Source organism: Phycomyces blakesleeanus (assembly GCF_001638985.1).
Source record: "Phycomyces blakesleeanus NRRL 1555(-) unplaced genomic scaffold PHYBLscaffold_4, whole genome shotgun sequence".
Taxonomy (NCBI): Eukaryota; Fungi; Mucoromycota; class Mucoromycetes; order Mucorales; family Phycomycetaceae; genus Phycomyces; species Phycomyces blakesleeanus.
The window spans coordinates 488,306-500,368 of NW_017265137.1; the positions used below are offsets into that span (position 1 = coordinate 488,306).

A 12,063-nucleotide genomic window follows, 5' to 3' on the forward strand; every position below is an offset into this window, starting at 1 on the left:
ATAGTGATTATATTTCATATGATGATATCACCATAATATGGGATACATCAGTGGATTATTATAAGTATAATTATAACTCATAAGCACATTTACTTTCGATGTTAATACTTCATTGGGACTACACACATTTATATAATTAATCATACATTAATTATCCCAAGATCACGTTGCTCTGATTAAGGCTCAGATAGGATCGATTACCTGACCCCAGTCATATAATTTTCCCAATCCAAAACAATATAAATAGCAGTAGTAGTTCAGGGTAGGAACCTGGTCAAACTTTGATACAAAATCTTTCTCAATAAACAAAACCTACACAAGTTCTCACGAATCTTCGTTCCTAATTTCAAATCTTGAATTCTTCCTCTTAAAAACTTCTTCAACTTCAACTACCACAACAAATATAAATAGCAGTAGTAGTTCAGTATAGGAACCTGATCAAACTTTGATACCAAATCTTTCTCAATAAACAAAACCTACACAAGTTCTCACGAATCTTCGTTCCTAATCTCAAATCTTCAATTCTTCCTTTTAAAAACTTCTTCAACTTCAACTACCACAACAGAGATATAATAATAAGAGTAGATAGTGTTTTCTTATAGAGACATCTTTTCTTTATAAATATAAACAAATTGTGTATAGTTTAAAAGAATTTTTATATTGATCAGCTAACAAATCTATTACTTTTATATATTTTTTATATCTGAAAAATTATATTTAGATCATAACACTTGTTTTAATAACATATAATGATTTAAATTGTATTAATTTGTTGTGTTTGTATATTGTTATTATATATTGTACACGTCTGGAAAATATATGAAGCGCGGATGGTTAAGTGGTATAATCTTCGCCTGCCACGCGAAGGGCCCGGGTTCGATTCCCGGTCCGCGCAGTACTTCTTTTTTAGCAGATTTTGTCGTTCCCCATCCGGGTTGGTCTTCCTTTTACTATTGTCGTTCCTGATCTGGGATGGTCTTCCTTTTATTTTAGCAAAGTCAAAAGGTCAAACCCACTGGGGATCAAGGAGTATACGTAAATTGAAATATAATTTTTATTTATATGAATTACACTGTCTTATATATTTTTCTAAACTAATATTGCGCATAAAGAAATAATGTGGTTAACTATCTTCAGATTTTATGGATTCATCAAAATAATGTCTGGTAATTTCTTGTCAGCCGATAAAGGGGACTATTACACAGAGTTCTTTAGAGAAATCCGACCGAAGTGATTCTTTTTTGCTAAAAAAAAGTATAATAGAAGGGAGAGCGGGTACTTCTAATGACTGAGTAAGTTTAGAAAAGATATAAAAGAAAGTAATACTTTATTCAATAAAAGTTATCTATCTGTTTATTCTTTTATTCTCGCTTACAATTCTTAATGGGTTTGAGCAATATTTGCTGTTATAACATTGGAAGAACAACCTAGATTGAAATCGGCACTATTTAATTTGAACTGTTTTTATTTTTACTCTATACAGTAAATTTTATTATCGAACGTTTTGTTCTTTGAATATGGAAGTACAATAACATCATAGTTGGTCAGTGTTAATTTTAATAAATAAACCATAAAGAGCTGGTAAGTCAGAGTTTAGGCACAATAAAATATTGCTGTTTTCTGATAGCTACCATGCATATAAGCATATGCATCAATAGTTATGATAAATCAAATTTTTTAAAAGAATATAATAGTGTACATATATATAGTAAAAAGTCAAATTACTAATGACATTCGTTTGCTATATTCAAAGTATCAACATCTCAAAATTAGATACACTGTAACTATTTTTTCTTTTAATAAAAAAGTTAAATATTACTATATCTTGCATTATATTTGAGAGTTAAAAATTAGAGCATATGTATAAGTGTATGATTCATTAACTCTATAGACATAATTGGTTTTAAACCGTTGACTAGACCAACTATATTTACATTTGATTCAAATTCATAACTTTAGAGAATATATGAATCTGAGTATAATAAGACTAATATCTGAAGTTTATATGGTTGTCTTGATATATATTGGTAAAATTTATTATATGCAAGCAGGGATTCATTACCATGGCGCCTTTTGTAGTTTGATAATCGCCAACTTCTATAACATAAGCTATTAATTTAATAGTAAGTTTCATTATGAGCTAATATTTGGCTATATTTCCCAGACTAATGTACAGAGAAAAAAAGGTAACTACGGGGGTAGTTTTAATTGTATTCTCAAACGTAAATTTTTTAGTACTCTCAATTTTCTCTTAAAGTGTTAAAGTAAATCTTTAATCACTGTCAATACTGTCGCTCTTAAACAATAAATATAGCATGCGATAGACTTTTAAAGTAGTATTACAATAAGCTTTCACTTTTCTATTCCTACTCTTTTAACTTAATCTAAGTTTACCAGCCCAGGTCTGTTGAAAGACATGACTTTGTTAAAGATTGGCCATAGATCATAGGAAGGGGATCATGGTTTTGGTGTGAATCTCTGGTACACACTCATCCGTGATGTGATAACACAATTCCAACGAGTTTACCTTGTGTTAATAAAGCTAAAAATACTATGAGACCAAGAGAAAGAACTTTGGAGAATTAATTTTCGAAACAAGCACTAAGAGACTAAAAAAAACTCGGAGAATAAAAATAAGATCCAAAAAAGCATCATGAACAATAAGAAGACATCTTTTTAACCTAGCTACCACTAAGTATATCTAAAATGTGATTTTGGTAACCCATTACATTTTTCGAGTATATTGGAAAACTACTCCATTATTTCTTGTGTTTTATGGGGATGCGTGTTTAAGTGCCTTAGGACTATAATAAAAGCATGTTTCTAGAAGAGCTATATAAAAAACGGTGGTGCAAGGTCAGGGTATTGAAAAGATATCTTTATGTTTCAATTTCAATCGCCCGTATTTATTTGCTATTATAATTCAAACATTAAGGGAAAAAAGGAAAGTGTCACTTGTTAAAGAAAAATAGCATCCTAAACCTATTCTTAAAAACTCCTAATTCTTTTTTTTGATAAAATCCCAACTAAAATCACCCTTTTTTACCATAGCGCGAAAAGCAATATTGATTGTACCCAATACTATATTACTGTGCTATTACAGCATAAAAGAAGTTATATACATCAAAGCACATCTTAACAATTTTCATATTTTATATTTCTATAGTCATAAAGATGCTACACACCAGTTGGACAGAATATACACTTTTATGATGCTATAAAAATCATTGTTTTTAATATATGTATATATAATAGAATGATGTTTTGGTGCTTTTGCCTTTGTATGTACATTTTGCATTTTAATAATAGGTTTATTGTGCATGATGAGATCGATATTTTGCAGATATTTCAAGATAGAAACAATATGCATATTAAGCTTCGCCAGATACTTAGAAAAAAAGGGCTTACTACAGTTAGTGAGCGTTTTATGATACAGCTTTTTTATTATTATTTAATAACCGGTAAAAAAATATTAATCATATACAGACCCATATCAGTACTGAATAAAATTTTAAGATTCCGCCAAATCAAGGCATCAACTTCTTTAACATTTTTACACTAGTTTGTCTATATTCACTTAACACCCCATGTTTGAAAACATATATATACTAAGATATGGCTCTTAAAAAAATAAAAAGTAAATTTATTAAAAAAATTAATAATGTGTTGACCCTCCACGAGAGCCTTCTTCATCTCATGTAAGCGATTAGGCATTGACATGCAATGTGTCTTGCAAACGTCAGCCGAAATATTCTTCCATTCTATATGAATAGCCCTCTCCAGCTCATTAAGATTTTTTGGAGAGGGGACTCTGGCCTTCACTTTTCTGGTAAGATATGCCCATAAATTCTCTATGGGGCTGAGATCTGGACTGTTCGGCGGCCATACCATCACTGGGAAGTTCTGACGCTTCTTCCACTCTTCTGCAAGCTTAGACTTATGACAAGGAGCATTATCTTCTTGGTAGATAAACTCCCCATCATTGTTCTCACTAAGAGATTCCATAAATGGAAGAAGCTTCCTTTTCATTAAGTCCATATATGCATACTGGTCAAGCGTGTTCTTTATGGTTTTCAATGGGCCAACTCCTCCTGCCCATACACAGCCCCAAACCATAATGAAGCCTCCACCACACTGCAGTCTTGGTCTTATGAACTCTTCTCTGTATTTTTCTTGAGGATACCGCCAACTCTAGTATTGCCATCTCTGCTGAAAAGCATAAACCTTGACTCATCGCTCCAGATGACGCGATCCCATCTATGATTGGTCTCTCTGGCATGATTAGCAAATGCCAACCGCTTCTTCTTGTGTGATTTTAATAGCAGTGGCTTGTATACAACTTTACAAGAAGACAATCCAGATCTACGAATAGTTCGACGAATGGTAGACTTGGAGATGGGATGCCCTAGGGTGTCAGACATGAAGGTGGTAAGACCCCCAAGTGTTGTCTCACGATTCGTCTTCATCTCATTAATCAAGTGACGCTCATCTCGCTCATCCATTATCTTCAAAGTTCCTTTTCGCTTATCAGGAAATGCGGTTCCAGTATCTCTCCATCTATTGATTGTGGAATACACCGTTGCTAGAGGTATACCATTCTTCTCAGAAATTTCAGCAGCAGTGCCATTTACTATAGCACCACCAATTATCAGTCCTCTTTGATAATCTGAAAGCTGCTTTCGTTTGGGAAGAGTTTCCTTTTTGTTTTGGTGAGACATGGTGAGATTCGAATGAGGAAAAGCTTTGAAAAAATAAATAAAAAGTAGTGTAATGGTGATGCCTTGATTTGGCGGAATCTTAAAAATTTATTCAGTACTGATATGGGTCTGTATTATATATTAAATCTTATATTAAAAGTACTAAACACCTGATCTGATATAAGAAAGACAATACAATAAGGGTGCCAGGAGATTAAGTAGCTCGTACTAATTTTATTGGGCTATTGATTTTTGTATTATAATATATGTATTTGAGTTAGTGGTGAAGAGATATATATTTTACTATCGTTTTACTATTGCTACATAAAAAGAAAGAAAAAATGCGTGCTTCGGGATGTGCTTAGAGATGTGTTTTACTTGCAAAAATATCCCACTAATTTTTTACCTTTTTTTTTATTACCATAATATAATTAGTTTCTATATATCCTTTCTTTAAGCTAGTTTTTATTGTACTTCTCGGAAATACATACAATGTTTTTATGTTAAAAGTATAGCGAAAACATTTTGTATTATCAATATTTAAAATAATATAAAGCGGATAATTTTTGTAACCGAGACTTTCATATGTTTGACATCTTGAGTTCGATTGAATGATTTGATCATTTGTTCAAAAGACGTAAAAACACATTATATTTACTACTGCTTATATTTTAATTAATACATAAACTTGAGTTTGAGGCATGTTATCAAAATTGAGTATAAAGAGAGTAATGCCTCTTGATTTTGTAACGAAACCTTTTAATGGGCATGTAGAGAAAGTAGGATTTCCAAACGAGTTACAAAAACACTTTCCAGAAAACAGAGGTTAAATGAATGAATTGTTTTAGTATTGATTTGATTTGATTTGAATTTTTTTTTTATAAATATAATAATCCTTAAAATTATAATTGGACAAAAATTAATTAATTTGTTTTAGTTCTTTGTGAGATGTTGAATGAAATAATGTTTCTTCTTGTATCCTAATGAAAGTCATATATGAACCTGCTGTTCCTCTACACCGGCAATAATATTAATATTTAGCTATTAGAAACATATGCGAATATTATTTATGAATGAATATTAAAATGTCCTTGGTAAGTCACTCGAATAAAAGGAAAAGAATCGATTTAGAAAAAAAGCGAATGCATTCATCAGCTGTATGATCGATACACATAAAATAGTGATAATCTATAATGTAAACCACAATGCATAATTTGAAAACACGACTTGCTGATTTACCAAATCGTCTTCTTTGTTTTTGTATTTATGCCTAAATATCATATATAATAATGATAACACTGACTAGCCACTAAGACCTTGGAAATAACGATTTAATTCAAACTTATAACTGTATATATAAAAGTATAGGTAAACTTCCTTGGCTTTCAAAGAGTCACACGTTTCTTTGGTGAGCATATGATTCACTCAAGACCAGGACACATTTGTAGTACAATTTTGTGCTGTAGCACAATAACCCCTCTTTGCTATAAGCAAAGCCAAGGACATGTATACCTTTTTTTCTTTCCCCTCTTTTCTTTGACTGTCTTTGCTGAAATATGCTTTGCTTGCTTGCTTGTTTGTTTGTTTCTATCTCGCAGGAACATGCTTTATAGGAAAAAGGAGGGAGATAATGAAGATATGATGGACTATTAATATTTCAATTAACTAGTAAATAATAATATGTAGCCAATAACTTACTTTATTGAATAAAAAAGAACAAATGAAGCCTAATTGTGCATTATTAACAAGTCTTAAAGAGCAAAGATGCTCATATATTTTCTGTATATCATATAGAGCTACATAAAATTAGGTCTACAAATGCATCATAAATGAGTTTTAGCTAAACTCTAGACACCAAAAATCTGGGCTTCATTCGTCTTATGACACGAGGACTACATATAAAGTACTATTTTTTTTTCTGTATTCAGGAGAACTGTATTGGTTTGGGGTGAGTTCCATGGCGTTTTTGATTTGATGATGACACTTGCTATTTTGAAATCCTTCTCCTAAATTATTACTTTTTTGGTGGATTCCTCCCCTATTTTATTTTATTTTATACTTGCCCCAAATTCAGTTCTCTTGGCTGGTATTATGGCTACTTATTTCTATTTCTATTATAACCTTTCCTTTAAGGTTTTCTTTGGCCGTAACGAGTATTTTCATCCTGACGGGCAAAGAAATAATCACATTGGAATCTCCTGCGTTTGGACTGAACCAGAGAAAGAAAATTAAGACCTATTTCTTTTCCTTCTTCCCAAAAAAAACCTCTTCTTCTTTCCCAACATTTTCTAATTCTCACAACTGCTATTATCCACCGTTGCTACTATTAATGACCTTGGAACAAACCAAATCCAGTGTAGGTTAATCTCTTTACTGTCAATACACACCTCTTTCACAAATACCATTATAATATATCTTCCTTTTATCTTATAATTTCTGTCCACGATACACTTCTTTGAACCGTATATTTACAATTGTATCAATAAAGGAGCTGACACTTGATCCTCAAGAATTGCAGAAGGGTGAGTTCAAATCCACATTCTTTATCCAAATAAAGAAATATCCTCAATGAAATTTATACATGTACTCTTTAAATCTATCAGCAACTCACCCACCACACTATTTTTCTCTATCTCTTAGAGACTACCTTGAGCAAAGAAGATGTCTTTGATACGCAGTCTATAGAACCGGATCACACCGTTCAAATTGATGTTACAGACGCAAAAATCATTACACAAGACCAAGACCAAGACCAAGGCCAAAATTCGCTTGATTCGATTCAAAAAGAGGTTGCTTTATCTCCAGTTCTAGACCAAAACTCTACGAGCACAGAAATAAAAGGAGATGTCAATGAAGAGGCGGCAGAAGAAACAGAAGAGGAGTCTAGTCCTACTCCCCTTCCTGGTTTATTAGCCAAAAGCCTGGGAGGTGCATCTATTCAGGAGAAAGAACGTACATTGGGCTTTATCAGGAATTTGGACATGCATGAGACAGACAACACAATCGAAGAAATTAAGAGCGCCGGGTTTGATATCCTTCACAGACGAACACATATTCAATTCACGCTAGAACAAGCACAGATTCTCTATCGATCACAGTCCAATCAAAAGATCAAGGAAGAATTGGTACTTGGCCTTATTAGGTGAGACTTTACACCTATATATCCAACTACACAAACACAAGCACAAACAGAACCAAGAAAAACAAAGCAAAGGAGAAAGAGAGATAAAGGTTTATTCTATGCAAAGCAATAGTGTCGGGGACCGAAGAAAAAGGGGCGCGGACGAAAAGAAGATATCCCCAAATCACAGACACCTGCGTTGAACATATAGACCCTTTATTGCCTTCTTCTTTTATTCCCATTGAACAAGAAGGTCCTGATGTTGTCTTGTTTTTATTTTAGTGGACCAGTAGAGGGGATTATACTCGAGAAAGTAGATGCAATTAATGCATGGCGGATATTTGCTGGTCTAAAAAACCCCGCAGATACGGAGAGGTAATAAACAGTATACAGTATACAGTATACAGAATTGGAATATCAATATCTAAACGGGTAATATACAGTGATCACCGTGTCAGAGAAAAGGGTGTGATATACGCAAGTACCTGTGTTGCAAATATATCTGAAGATATCGAGCTGGTTTTAAGCGCTAGTGATGTGAAAGCAAAGGATCAAGCAGAAGAATACAAAGAAAACAAAGAGGAGCCAGCTGTTGGGAATGAATCCAAAGATATCAAAAAGGAAGAGATTAATACAAGCACATCAAGCACAAAACCAGAAAGTCCCAAGCATATGGAGAGTGATCCTAAAGTTATCACAGTCTCAAAGGCAGAAAAGGTAGATATAGATAATAGCTGCGTACCCGAATTATAGTGTTAAAGCTTGGTAACTGAACTAGCCAAAAAATCCTGGAGAGACTTCCATCCGTAAGCCTTCCAAGCTTGGAACTCTTCAAAAGACACCAATAAAGCCAAAAAAGCAGAATGAAATCAAGCCACCTGTAAATAAAGAACAGAAACCAACATCTGCCTCTCGCCTTAAGCAACCAGGGTTTCAAGTAACTATATCAACCGGGCTCCTCGCTATAAACAAAAACAAATCCCCAACATCAGCCAATACCACAAGTCCTGCCTCTGCTACATCTATCAGGGGAGCAACAGGCATTGCTCGTCCTACCAGTCGTCGCCCTTCGGTAATACAAACAGAGGAAATGTCCAAAAAACCGATATCTGCTACAACTACAGCAGCAAAGACACCTCCTATGCCACGGGTAGTTATGATGGCGCACAAGAATGCCTCTGAGCGAACCAAAGAAGCCATTGAATCTAAAAAAGGTTCACCAAAGGCATCCCGAGGAGCTCTTGCACGTCTTACAGCACCAACAGCTGCAAGCACCCGCAAACAAGCGCCTTCGACTTCACCATCAACCTCTCCACTTACACCAAAAACACCTTCAGAGCGATTGGTCAGAACTACTAGAAAGACCGGTGTTGCATCTGCCGTCGCATCTGATGTTTCTGTCGTCGTACCGCCTATTAGTGCCGATAAATCCATAAAATCTCCAAAATTATTACAATCAGCCAAAAAGACAAACGCATCTGGATCGGTATCTCGGATTGGCAAACCTAGCACTGCTCCCGAGACTGTGGAGAAACAACAAAAAACGCCTGCAATTGCAAGGAAGTTTGCAATTCATCTTCCAAGAGTTCAACCAGCAAAGGTAAACTACCCAAAAAAAAGGAAAAGAAAGTTTGTGAATTTTAGTAGTGTCACAGTTATTCAAATTGAGATATTGAAATAGCCAAAGGTTACTACTGATATCGCAAGAGCAGCAGTTCCTGAGAAATCAAGTGATTTAAAATCAGTCCGGTCCCACCTAGAGTCTGGTAAAGAGATTGCAAGACGAGCAAAACCACTTGGCTACCTTAAGAAACCTTCTACAAAGGTACATACAGACTCTTTTATATTTATCCACCAAAAGTAGATATCCTTTGCCCTTATTTAACCTTTTATTATTATTTTAATGTCTTAGGTGTTACCTTCGCCAACAACAAAGATAGCTAAAAAGGTGGAGGTTGTTACTGTTGAGGTTTCAACCACAAAAAATGATTCTACTAGTGTGGTGACTTTGAACCCAACAGAGTCACAAGAAATTCAGAAATCATCCGAAGCCAGTAGTGTGTCTTCCTCTCGTCCGGTTACGCCAGAAGGCATACAAAATATGCCCAATCGACCAAAGGTTGAAAGTGCTTGTCTGACAGAGACGCAGACCGCCTAATTATAGTAACCGCTTTCTCAAGCAATGTATATGAAAGTCATCTTTCTCTATTCTTTCTCTTCATTATTCTCGATCCATATTAACACCATTTACACACCCAGGCAGATAAAACAAAAGCCCGACCTGAAGGAATCACAATAAGTTTATAGATTACTATTCTTTCTCTATTCTTCTTGTCTATATTCTAAATATATCAGCATTACTGTGATACATTCTGACTTTAATGAATACCAATAAAACTAATACTCATTTTTTTAATAATACATTGACTTTATTTGATTTCTTTGGTTTCATAGCCTTAAAATGTATTAGAGTCTTAATAAATGTAGAACAATGCTTTTATTAGAAATATTAATACCAATACTAATATTAGTGGAAATTGACATGCTGTACCACCACCCTATAAAATAAGTCTCCACCTAAAAATAAAGAAAAAAAGGGTTTGGAATACACCCAGTCCTAAATAATACTTGTTTGTATATAGCCCAAGAAATGTATTAATCTATTAAACACTATGCAATTATATATATGAAGTACCATCTTAAGCCGTAGATTATGAATTCACTGGTCATAATAGAAGCTCTAGTAAGCTATTTTTCCAAGGTTTAAGGACTGTTTTAAGGTCGCATTTCTATTAAGCACTACCTCACCCTTACTTTTTTTTTTATATGTTTCAATTTCAATTTTTCTTAATTTCTTTACTATTATTGTAGTTCAATAATGAAGACACCTTTTTAATATCCCGCTCTTGTCCCACCATGTTTTTCTTTGCGATCAATGCAAAGCACCCCATCCCACCCCATCTCATCCAACATCACCCCTTACTTGGTACAGAGTAACAATAAACTAATTCACTAAATTATTCAAAGAATGTTATGACATGCAAAATGTCATGTTGGGGGTACCATTTTTCTAGCTCGTATTCTAGATTGTACACATTTAAATACGTTACATAATAAGCAATGCAAAAAAAAATTGGGATACCTGGTAATATTCAAGTTGGAAGACTCTCTCTCTTATCGGTCTTTGCTCTACACACTAACCTCCCAAAACAGCATTTTCTTGGTATTACAGTAAATCCGATTCGAATAACGTGGGTGAACCTATCAGGGATCATGTCATCATGTCACAATTGGTTAAGAATGCGTAGCAAGTTCAAGATAACAGTAGATTCTTTATTTCACAAACTATGCTTAAGCTATAAAACAGTTATGTACTTATATTATATATATATACACATATATATATATATGGTCTAAACTGTATAAATCTAAACTGTACATTTGTCTGATATGTAATAGTTTCTAAGATTTTTGGCCTGCCAGAATTACTAGCAAGAAGAAAGCATAGTCTGGTTGTGGAGTGTATATCTTTTTTGGAAACATAAAGAACAGTGCTTGAAAATACTAAACTAATCAATCAATCAATCAAATATCGTACCTGTGTTCACAAATTATAAGTCTCATTTATACGCTCTTTGTTGGATCATGTTATTTGCTATGAGGTGTAAACTGAATTCTCATAGATGATTCATAATATATGCGAAGTGTGAACCGTAGAGTACTTACTAAGCGTCCAGTGGCTTGAGATTGTTTGATGCAGGAGAAAAGGCAAGACTTTCTGAATATAGACCGGAAACTGCCTGGACTCCTGATACTTGCAATGAAAAAGAAAACAGCAATGTTATTGACTGGGCGTAAAGTTTTGGAAATAGCTTATTTCGTAGCAAGAATATCCGATATTTTGAATTTAAAAGTTTTGTGGATCTTACCACGTTTTCTTTGTCTACTCACAGTGGAGCTCTTACACACGATGTATAGAAAGTCTCTTTTTTCCAGGATCGACAAAGTCTTAAAGGCAACGAATTATTTCATACTATTGTGGTGAGATATTATGTATATATGGAATATCACAATAGACATAAAACGAGTGTACTAGAAAAATGAGTAGTAGTTCAGATTGGGGTTTGGAAATTTTCATAGGAATTTTCGAGAATTACCACTTATTTTCCATAGTTTACGAGTACTTGGTCTCTTCTTGATCATATATTACATTCTTTGAAAAGAAACGGTTTGCTACAAATTTGC

At 33.9% G+C, this 12,063-nt stretch overlaps 1 non-coding gene across 1 annotated transcript; it reads left to right on the forward strand.

Annotated features, from left to right (window-relative positions):
- The first annotated feature begins 824 nt into the window (after positions 1 to 824).
- PHYBLDRAFT_t63 lies at positions 825 to 895 on the forward strand. Its single transcript has one exon. It is a non-coding gene; the product is annotated as a tRNA-Gly (tRNA).
- Positions 896 to 12,063: the final 11,168 nt, after the last annotated feature.